At 41.7% G+C, this 11,705-nt stretch overlaps 3 long non-coding RNA genes across 5 annotated transcripts; 1 reads left to right on the plus strand and 2 right to left on the minus strand.

Moving 5' to 3' along the window:
• Positions 1 to 1,101: 1,101 nt before the first annotated feature.
• On the plus strand, positions 1,102 to 3,011 carry LOC136199103 (uncharacterized). Of its 2 annotated transcripts, none has more exons than XR_010672972.1 (8): positions 1,102 to 1,176; positions 1,557 to 1,632; positions 1,693 to 1,814; positions 1,868 to 1,970; positions 2,020 to 2,132; positions 2,193 to 2,427; positions 2,633 to 2,706; positions 2,762 to 3,011. It is a non-coding gene; the product is annotated as an uncharacterized lncRNA (long non-coding RNA). The 2 variants fall into 2 exon arrangements; XR_010672973.1 differs by having other exon boundaries at positions 1,568 to 1,632.
• Positions 2,944 to 5,976, minus strand: LOC136199102 (uncharacterized). 2 transcript variants are annotated; one of them, XR_010672971.1, is made up of 4 exons: positions 4,059 to 5,976; positions 3,776 to 3,997; positions 3,615 to 3,726; positions 2,944 to 3,462 (listed from the first exon to the last, which is right to left on the minus strand). It is a non-coding gene; the product is annotated as an uncharacterized lncRNA (long non-coding RNA). The 2 variants fall into 2 exon arrangements; XR_010672970.1 differs by having other exon boundaries at positions 2,944 to 3,481.
• A 4,183-nt stretch (positions 5,977 to 10,159) lies between these two features.
• Positions 10,160 to 11,022, minus strand: LOC136199105 (uncharacterized). Its single transcript, XR_010672974.1, has 4 exons — positions 10,617 to 11,022; positions 10,470 to 10,566; positions 10,306 to 10,413; positions 10,160 to 10,239 (listed from the first exon to the last, which is right to left on the minus strand). It is a non-coding gene; the product is annotated as an uncharacterized lncRNA (long non-coding RNA).
• Between the last annotated feature and the right edge of the window lie 683 nt (positions 11,023 to 11,705).

An 11,705-nucleotide genomic window follows, 5' to 3' on the forward strand; every position in this document is an offset into this window, starting at 1 on the left:
TCCGCGTCGGTGACGTCCTGCCAAAGGAAAAATGAAGTAGAAAAATGACGTCAAAAATTTGATTGATTAAATACTTATATAGTACATATTATTATTTATTTATTTATTCCTCTAATTCCTCTACCCTAACTGCCTCTAAAATAAAGATGATAGATGATGACGTGGAGATGACGTGGAGATGACGTGTAAATGACGAAAATGACGTGTAAATGACGAAAATGAAGTGTCAATGGAGAAAATGAAGTGTAAATGGCGAAAATGAAGTGTAAATGGAAAAGGTAGAAGAATGAAGTGCAATAAATGGAGTGAAGGCTGCTAAATGAAATAATGACAGGTGGAAGGTGATCTGAGTGGGAGGTCCACTGTCAAACAAAAATCTGTCTTGACATTGACAGACATGTACCTAAAAACGGGCAACAGTTAAGATAGATGCAATAATTAAATGACCGTCACAATCCACGTGACTTACTGACGAGTCTCCTCCCCCCGCTCGCTCGGAGGCGGGGTCAAGCTGCGAACACAAACGAAAAATCGCCTTACTGTCGAGGCTTACCTAAACTCGCCACGCACACTTCCCGAGCATCATCGCATCTTCAGCTTCTCCGATTCAATGATTGCAAAGAGCCTAAAAGGGGACCCCTCTCGATAAACGATAGTACGAGACGTAGACGCTGCTAAGAGACGCGCGCGGAGCAGCGAACGTCGCGAACGACGCACTGAGCGACGCACGTGGCGAAGAAAAGCCCTCGCACGCCTCTAAAAAACACCAGACGAAGCACAAACCTGCAGGCGTGACGACAGGCTGCGTGCGTGGCGACAGGCAGCGTCCGTTCGCCTTCCGATCGAGCGAGAAGCGAGCGAGGAATCCGCGTGGCTGCTGCTCCGCTATCTGCACGAATGATGTCGGCTGTTGTCTGCGATTGCGTGAGACGAAATACTAGAAGGCGTTTTGAAGCGTGCGATTGACGTCCTAATTGTCTGTGCAAGATAGGAAAGTATAGTCACGTGCTTATTTAACCTGGTGTTTGACAGCTGGGATTGATTCGATTAGAAATTTCTGGCGGTTGTTGTCCGGGGGGTTGCGTGTATACGGGGTTGTGACTTCAGTCATTTGTTTGAAACGACTCCATATGAGACAAAGGGGACGAAGGAGGACGGATTCGGCTGTCGCGAAGGGTAAGTTATGCATTCGCGTGTCATTTCGCACCGCACGTTCCGGTTCTGGGGCCCTATTCGCCTTCGACGGATTTTACTACTACTTTCCTTCGTTCCCTTCGCGATTTTGAGAGTTTAAACTTCTCACGGTGAGGTTTGGAGCGTGTTCGGGGGTCCGTTAACGTTGCGCGTAGGAAACTGGGTGCCCGAAGGGGGAGAAGCGCGTTTTTCCACGATTTTCGCAGTCGCGAGCGTTTTATACTGCGCGGCTGGGTTTAAAACGGGGTCCTGTGTCTTTGTTCCGTTTGTGTCTATCCGAAGTAGTCGTTTTCTGTTTCTTGGGGAGGTTTTCTTAGTTCCATAGGTGGACGTGTACTTATTTTTTATTTTTTATTTTTTAGTACTTTTTTAGGGGAAAGCATTTTCTTTGAACGAGGAGGTTTGGGACGTTTTATCGTTCATTGGAATTTTTCAAAGGTAATACCCTCGACAGAATTATTTATTCCTTTCGTTCGCATTGTGACAGTGTTATTCTAGAAACTCGTGGGGCTCATTCAAGGGGTTCAATCAGATAAGTGCCTCGTAGTTTTATGCGTTAATGGGAGCTTTTGAGTTTTTGTGTATTATATAGGAAGAAGTCGAGCGGCGATTAGCATAAGGTATCGGTTTCTTTTTAGTTTTTCGATTATTCTGTACTCTCGTTTTTATCTAGGGGAACTCACTTGGAAGGAAGAACAGAGGACAGAAGACACGCACAGGGAGGAAAAAGATCGACAGGGACAAAGGAAGGGCAAGTGGAGGAAGATTATCAACAGGTACGGAATTATTTTACATTTGTTTATCACACTTCATTTTTTTGTTTAGGAACTCACAATGGGATAGGACGAGGATGTGAGAGACGGACAAGGGACACGCACAGGGAAGGAAAGGAATCGACACGGACAAGGGAAGTACAAGTGGAGGAAGGCTATCAACAAGTACGGAATTATTTTTGCATTTGTTTATCACACTTCATTTCTTCTATTTCTTTTATTTAGGAACACTCAATGGGATGGAACGACGATGCAGGAGAAGAACAAGGGCCACGCACAGGGAAAGGAAGGGATCAACTCGGATAAGGGAAGTACAAGTGGAAGAAGGCTATGACTTACATTTGTTTATCACACTTCATTTCCTTTACTTCCTTTATTTAGGAACACTCAATGATGAATGGGATGGGACGACGATGCAGGAGACGGACAAGGGATAGGGGACCTCAGGGTTAGGATCAGGGTGGATCAGGGGTGGGAGTAGGGAGTAGGACGAACGGAACTCGCTTCCCGTTATAGCCGTATTTTATATACCTGGAGATTGGCATGTTTTGAAAGGTGTCATCAGCCTTCCTATTGTACTTCTTTGTCGTCCAGGGAATATTCGTTTTCTGTTAATTAATTACTGTTGGGATCATTGCATTATTATTTCTAATTGTTCGTTTTAGGCTCTTATCTCTATGTCATTGGTATGTCTAAGAGATATTGATTGATAGAAGGCAAGGAGCTGGGATTTTAAAAGGTACGTCAGCGCCACCATCAAAATTGAATATATGTTTTCATTCATATGGCAACAGGTGACAAAGAAAAGAATTAGCAAAATGAAAAATGACTTTATGTGTCTTACTTTGCATTACGTAATAATTTTTTGATTAGCACTAGGCGCATAATACAATCACGCGCGCTCGCGTCGCACGTGCTCGCAGTAGTTAGACGCGAGAACAGCTAGGGTCGCACAAGGAGTCGAAAAGTAGGATGAGTCATGTCAAATTTTATTTGAATAAAGTCCCGGATGTAGATACAAAAATTAAACAGAGTTTCCCCTCTCCTCCATCCACCCCCTCGCACCACATGGGAGGCAAGGCCAGGTGGGCACCTGCTGTGAGTCAAAGGACTCGTGGGGTCACTCCATACTCCCCCGCGGAGGGTGAGCCCGTTTAACCTCCTGGCTCCGAGCCTTGGACTGTGAAAGTGGCAGCTGGGATGTCAGTCCACTCACAGGTGCAATTCCAAGGGGCGTCACTGATTTACCCGCCAGTGCTCTGCCTTACGCGGGGAGGCAACTCTATAGCCTCTGCAGAGGTATGGCCTATTTATCGCTCTTGGCCACAGAGGGATGGCTGCGTCTGCCTCGTCGGATTGGAGGAACAACTACACGGCAAACCAATTGACAAAGGGGAAAACAAAGAAAAGTACCTGGCGTCGGCCAAAGTCTCGAGTAGATAAACGTCCGGAACAACTAAAGACCTATTTGTCGCTCTTGGCCACAGAGGAATTGCTAGCATGAAATATAAGGTCTATGAGTAATTTTATTAGAAATAGAAAATTACTCAAGGGACTATGAGTAAACTTGGGATACCTCTATAGTTATTACTCTAAGCCTAGTCCTTATGGAAGACGTTTCTCAACTGAAGTGATGTAACTACTTACCTCAACATCTGCATAGGGATCCGGATGGTCTTTGACATAGCTACACGCCCGAAGGATATTCTGTCGCGTTTTCGCGGCCCCAAGGGCCCGCTTGAAACAAGGGAAGATACACCTAAAAAATAAAAAACAATTTTATTTTTCGGTTGCTATGGCAACGATACTTTGGCTATCAACAACTCCGGGGTCAGAGAGACCAGATAAAAAATCTCGGCTCTATCCGACAAAGGGAAGGCACTTTGCCAACGTCGCAAAGATGTACAAAAAGCCAAAAAGTTTACGAGTAGAAATTTCACTCAAAAATTTGACCGACGGCCACCAAACCCTTTCGTCCCTTGCGTACCACCCAATAGAAATCCTCTCCAGGAAAAATCGCGAACGAATTCCTTTAGAGGACGGAGAAAATCGAAAAACAATTTCGAATTTTCTCGTTCGCGATCAAACGACTTAAAAATCGTGCCATTTCGCCACGAAACGTCGCACGACGACCGGACCGCGACCAATCGAATCGCCAACGACGACTCTATAAGATTGGTTCAAAGCCATGTCGAAATTCGCGAATTTTCGACATAAAAACGTGTCAAATAAACAAACACGCCTTCTCGCGTGCGTCGAAATCACCCCACCTTTGCGACGCCGTCGTTCCTCAACGACGCCACGTACGGCGACGAACGTACCATCGATCGAAACCCTATATCATCTAGTTTTCGATTTTCGATTCGCCGACGGCATACGATACGCCGTTTGTCGTGGAGCGAGCGCGAAAGTTAAGGGCCACGCCCCCTTTCGCACATCGAAATCGTCGCAAACGACACGAAATACGCCACGGAATTCAGCTAAACGCTTCGTAACGTTGCGAAAACATGATTCCGCGTCAAAACGAAACGATTCCAGCGCATTTCGCAGGGCGCGTCGCACCTTGGCGACCAGACGCCTCGATTTCGATCGTTTCGCGCCATTGCGAACGGTCGAACGGGTTCTAAACTACTCAAGACTCACCTCTTTCACTCTTTTGACTTCGCTCAAGCTTCGAATCTGTCGTTTTGAGCCATTTTCCATTCATTCGTAACAAACGAGTCAAGCGCGCTAACGCACGCACGTGACTATGGTGGATTATATAAGTGACGTCAAAAAAAGTATTGAAAACCAAGATTTCAAACTATTTACAATCGATAATAGTGTAGCAGGGGTTTGCGAGGGGGTTCGAGGCAAAACGGTACACGTTAAGCGTTAAACGAGCCCGAATTCCACTCGACGGCAGCTCTACACAGTCTGTTCGCTCTAACTCGGTTCGCTTTGTACCTAACCCGATCCCTACCTTCTAAACCTTCACCCCAGTATCTGTCCACGCGGTTCTCGCTTTCCACGTGTCCGTTGCGCCTGTTATGACGACTGGAACGGCGCGTCGTTCGTATTCTCGAAAATTGTCCTAGGACAATTTTATAATTGTCCCAGAACAAATTGTCCCAAGGACAAATTGTCCCAAGGACAATTTTGAAAAGATCCTTTACTCATAATGAAGGTAGAACCTTCACTCCTAATGAAGGTACAGGGTTCTGCCGAGAATATTTTTAGTGTGGGAAGAAGGTATGGAAGGATAGATAAAATACGCAATTTTAAAAAAAGTTCGAGACAATTTTAAAAATCGTCAAAGACAATTTTAAAATGGTCCTAGGCAATTTAAAAAATTTCTTAAAACGATTTTTAAAATTGTCTTGGACCATTTTTAAAACTGTTTTGGCGATTTTTAAATTTTTTAAATTGTCTCAGGACAATTTTAAAAATTGTCCCAAGACAATTTTAAAGGATTGTCTTGGAACAATTTTTAAAATTGTCCTGAGACAATTTTAGACTTGTCTTGGGACAATTTTTAGAATTGTCTGGGGACAATCTTTAGAAATGTCTTGAGATCTACGAATCTACGATCTACGAATCTACGATCTACAAATCTACAAATCTACGATCTATATTTACAATCTACAAATCTAACGATCTACAAATCTACAATCTACAAATCTACGATCTACGAATCTACGATCTACGAATCTACAATCTACGAATCTAACGATCTACAAATCTACAATCTACAAATCTACGATCTACAAATCTACGATCTACGATCTACGAATCTACAATCTACAAATCTAAAAATCTACGATCTACGAATCTACGATCTACAATCTACAAATCTAACGATCTACAAATCTACAAATCTACAAATCTACAATCTACGATCTACAATCTACAAATCTACGATCTACAATCTATAATCTACAAATCTACGAATCTACGATCTACAAATCTACGATCTACAAATCTACAATCTACAAATCGAAGCTACAAATCTACAAAATCGAAGCTACGAATCTACAAATCTACGAATCTACAAATCTACAAATCTACAAATCTACAAATCGAAGCTACAAATCTACTACAAATCTACGATCTACGAATCTACGATCTACAAATGTACAAATCTACGATCTATATTTACAATCTACAAATCTAACGATCTACAAATCTACAATCTACAAATCTACGATCTACAAATCTACGATCTACGATCTACGAATCTACAATCTACAAATCTAAAAATCTACGATCTACGAATCTACGATATACAATCTACAAATCTAACGATCTACAAATCTACAAATCTACAAATCTACTACAAATCTACGATCTACGAATCTACGATCTACGAATCTACGATCTACGAATCTACTATCTACAAATCTACAAATCTACGAATCTACAAATCTACAATCTACGAATCTACTATCTACAAATCTACAAATCTACGAATCTACAAATCTACAATCTACAAAACTACAAATCTACGAATCTACAAATCTACTAATCTACAATCTACAAATCTACGATCTACGAATCTACGATCTACGAATCTACGATCTACAAATGTACAAATCTACGATCTATATTTACAATCTACAAATCTAACGATCTACAAATCTACAATCTACAAATCTACGATCTACGAATCTACGATCTACGAATCTACAATCTACGAATCTAACGATCTACAAATCTACAATCTACAAATCTACGATCTACAATCTACAAATCTAACGATCCACAAATCTACAAATCTACAAATCTACAAATCTACAATCTACGATCTACAATCTACAAATCTACGATCTACAATCTATAATCTACAAATCTACGAATCTACGATCTACAAATCTACGATCTACAAATCTACAATCTACAAATCGAAGCTACAAATCTACAAAATCGAAGCTACGAATCTACAAATCTACGAATCTACGATCTACAACTGTACAAATCTACGATCTATATTTACAATCTACAAATCTAACGATCTACAAATCTACAATCTACAAATCTACGATCTACGAATCTACGATCTACGAATCTACAATCTACGAATCTAACGATCTACAAATCTACAATCTACAAATCTACGATCTACAAATCTACGATCTACGATCTACGAATCTACAATCTACAAATCTAAAAATCTACGATCTACAATCTACAAATCTAACGATCTACAAATCTACAAATCTACAAATCTACAATCTACGATCTACAATCTAAAAATCTACGATCTACAATCTGTAATCTACAAATCTACGAATCTATGATCTACAAATCTACGATCTACAAATCTACAATCTACAAATCGAAGCTACAAATCTACAAAATCGAAGCTACGAATCTACAAATCTACAAATCTACAAATCTACAAATCGAAGCTACAAATCTACTACAAATCTACGATCTACGAATCTACAATCTACAAATCTAAAATCTACGAATTTACGATCTACAATCTACAAATCTAAAAATCTACAATCTATAATCTACAAATCTACGAATCTACGATCTACAAATCTACGATCTATAATCTACAAATCGAAGCTACAAATCTACGAATCTACAAATCTACAAATCTACAAATCTACAATTCTACAAATCGAAGCTACAAATCTACTACAAATCTACGATCTACGAATCTACAATCTACAAATCTACAATCTACGACTTTACGATCTACAATCTACAAATCTAAAAATCTACAATCTATAATCTACAAATCTACGAATCTACGATCTACAAATCTACGATCTAAAATCTACAAATCGAAGCTACAAATCTACGAATCTACAAATCTACAAATCTACAAATCTACAAATCTACAAATCTACTACAAATCTACGATCTACGAATCTACGATCTACGAATCTACGATCTACGAATCTACTATCTACAAATCTACAAATCTACGAATCTACAAATCTACAATCTACGAATCTACTATCTACAAATCTACAAATCTACGAATCTACAAATCTACAATCTACAAAACTACAAATCTACGAATCTACAAATCTACTAATCTACAATCTACAAATCTACGATCTACGAATCTACGATCTACGAATCTACAATCTACAAATCTACAAATCTACGATCTATGAATCTACGATCTACGAATCTACAATCTACGAATCTACAAATCTACAATCTACAAATCTACAATCTACCTACCATCTAATTTTTCTTGGGACAATTTTTAAAATTGTCTTGGACCATTTTAAAAATTGTCTTGGACGGTTGTTTTGGACGATGTACCCGGATGTAATTATTGCAAGCTACGGGCTGTCATAACGTTATAGTAGTATGGGTCGGCGATAGGCGAGTAAGGGTCGGGGCCGACCCATGCCGACCCATGTGGGCAGAACCCTGAAGGTAGAACTTTTACTCGTTGTGAATGTAGAACCTTCACTAGTAGTAAAGGTAGAACCTTTACTCGTTGTGGAGGTAGAGCCTTTACTCGTAGTGTAGATAGAACCTTCACTAATATAGAAGGTAAAACCTTCCCTTGTTGTGAAGGTATAACCTTCACTCATAGTGAAGGTAGAACTTTCACTCCTAGTGAAGGCAGAACCTTCCCTCGAAGTGAAGGTAGAATCATCACTCTTTGTGAAGGTAGAACCTTCACTCCTAATGAAGGTAAAACTTGTACTACTAATGAAATTAGAACATTCACTACTAATGAATGATCTCTCCTAATGAAGGTAGAACCTTCACTCGTTGTGAAGGTAGAACTTTCACTCGCTGTGAAGGTACAACATACACTCCTAGTGAAGGTAGAACTTTTACTTGTTGAGAATAAATACAGAATTAATTCCGAATAAATGCCGCATTAATTCCGAATAAATGCCGCATTAATTACGAATAAATTCTCCCCAAGACAAATTGTCCCCAGGTAAAATTGTCCCAGGACAAATTGTCCCAGGACAAATTGTACCAAGGACAAATTGTCCCGGGACAGATGTCCCCAGGAAAAATTGTCCCCAGGACAAATTGTCCCCAGGAAAAATTGTTCAGGACAAATTGTCCAAGGAAAAATTGTCCCAGGACAAATTGTCCCAGGAGAAATTGTCCCCAGGACAAATTGTCCCAGAACAAATTGTCCCCAGGACAAATTATCCTGGGGACAAATTGTCCCAGGACAAATTGTCCCCAGCACAAATTGCCCCAGGATAAATTGTCCGAGGATAAAAGATTGTCCCAGGACAATTTGTCCAGGGGACAAATTGTCCGAGGACAAATTGTCCAGGGGACAAATTGTCCCAGCACAAATTGTCCCAGGACAAATTGTCCCCAGGACCAATTGTCCCAGGACAAATTGTCCCCAGGACAAATTGTACCCAGGACAAATTGTCCCAGGACAAATTGTCCCAGGACAAATTGACCCCAGGACAAATTGTCCCAGAAAAAATTGTCCCCAAGACAAATTGTCGCAGGACAATTTGTCCTGGGGACAAAATGTCCCAGGACAAATTGTCCTGGGACAAATTGTCTCAGGACAAATTGTCCCACGACAAATTGTCCCAGGACAAATTGTCCCAGGACAAATTGTCCCAGGAGAAATTGTCCCCAGGACAAATTGTCCCAGAACAAATTCTCCCAAAAATTACAGCGAAATTACAGGGGGTTAGCAAACGGGTCTCTCCTGTAATAGATTACAGTGAAATTACAGGGGGTTAGAGAAGGGGTCTCTCCTGTGATAAACTACAGCGAAATTACAGGGGCTACCCAACGGGTCTCTCCTGTAATAAATTACAGCGAAATTACAGGGGCTAGCCAACGGGTCTCTCCTGTGAGGACAAATTGACCCAGGAAAAATTGTCCGAGGACAAATTGTCCCCAGGACAAATTGTCCCAGGACAAATTGTCCAAGGACAAATTGTCCCCAGGATAAATTGTCCCCAAGACAAATTTTCCCAGGACAAATTGTCCTAGGACAAATTCTCCCATGACAAATAGTCCCAGGACAAATTGTCCCCAGGACAAATTGTGCCAGGACAATTTGTCCTGGGGACAAATTGTGCAAGGACAATTTGTGCCAGGACAATTTGTCCCAGGACAAATTCTCCCCAGGAGAAATTCTCCCAGGACAAATTGTCCCTGGACAAATTGTCCCAGGACAATTTGTCCTGGGGACAATTGTCCCCAGGACAACTCTACCTACATCACATACCTTTGCCCCCTCGAGAGTCATCCTTCCTTCTGATTACCTTCCCTTTCTTTCCTCCCCTTCCCACACGCGTCCCTTGCTTATATCCTTCTTCTTTACATATATAAAGAAACAAATTAGAGACCCCTCAATAACTAAAACTCTACCTACATCACATACCTTTGCTCCATCCATAGCCATCGTTCCTTCTGATTGTTTTTCCTTCCTTTCCCTCCCCTCTCACTCGCGTCCCTTGCTTATATCCATCTTTCTTACGCTCTTACACATCTAAAGAAACGAATTAGAGACCCCCCAATAACTAAAACTCTACCTACATCACATACCATCGATCCCTTGATATTCCTTCTCTTCCCTGCCTGCTTGTTTCTCTTCTCCCTCAGGCCCCATCTCCTTGTCATTGTTCCTCCCATCCCTATGCCCCTAAGAAAACTAATTAGAAATATGTAACACAATTAGGAACCATTATATACCTATCAGTATTGACTCTGCCCTAACATTGCCCCTATACACATTAACAAAGCCACACAACTCATAAACAATTGCACGGCACTTATCTGACATCCTCCAGAAACCCCCTGTTTACAAAAAGGGAGAAGGCAAAAGGCAAAGGGAGAAGGCAAAAGGCAAAGGGAAAAGGCAAAAGGCAAAGGGAGAAGGCAAAAGGCAAAGGGAAAAGGCAAAAGGCAAAGGGAGAAGGCAAAAGGCAAAGGAGAAAGCAAAAGGCAAAGGGAGAAGGCAAAAGGAAAAAGGAAAAGGGAAAAGGCAAAGGAGAAGGCACCGGCGCCATTCGATTCGTCGTGGTCTGACAAATAAAACCTGGTACCACGTTTACCAATTTTCGCCAATTTTTGACATAAAATTAAGCGAAACCAACAATACGCCTAAGCGCGTACACAGTAAACGACACCACCTTAACCGTGCCGCCACTCCGCGACGCCGCGTCGTACGACGATAAGCGGCACTTCGATCGAGAGGGCATATGGTGCAGTTTACAAATTGCCGCCACTCGACGGCATCCGAGTCGCCGTTTGCCGTAGAGCACGTGCGAAAGAAAGGGAACACGCCCCCTTTTACGGACAAATTAATTCGGCAAAAACGACGCCAAAAGCGACGCTTCGCTTCGCAAAACGTTCTAAACCGTCTCGAATCCTTCGTTTCGAAGCCATTCGAAGCTCGCGCCACAACTTGGCGACGCGACGCGTTCGTACGCGCGCTCCGCGGGCGACGAACGCTCTAAAACTGCTTCGTAACTATCTACTACTTACATTTTGACGTCGCTCGGACCTTCGCATCGTAGAAAACGAGCCAGAAACAGTGTTTCTTCGTAGTGGCTATTGTTACGACAGTTCCGCATGCGCAGTTGTATGCACAGGGGACTTAGAGGCTTTTTGCGTCTGTTTTGACATCAAAAATTGTCGTTTTCTAAACAGACACTTGTGCAGTTAGTTAGAATGCCTTATTCTAAGGCATAAGATGCTGCAATCTCAAAAATTCGACTTGTTTTGGACCCTGTTATTCTATGCCGTAATCCTAATTTCTGTTACGACTGTCGTAACAAT

Source organism: Oscarella lobularis, chromosome 20 (assembly GCF_947507565.1).
Source record: "Oscarella lobularis chromosome 20, ooOscLobu1.1, whole genome shotgun sequence".
NCBI lineage: Eukaryota > Metazoa > Porifera > Homoscleromorpha > Homosclerophorida > Oscarellidae > Oscarella > Oscarella lobularis.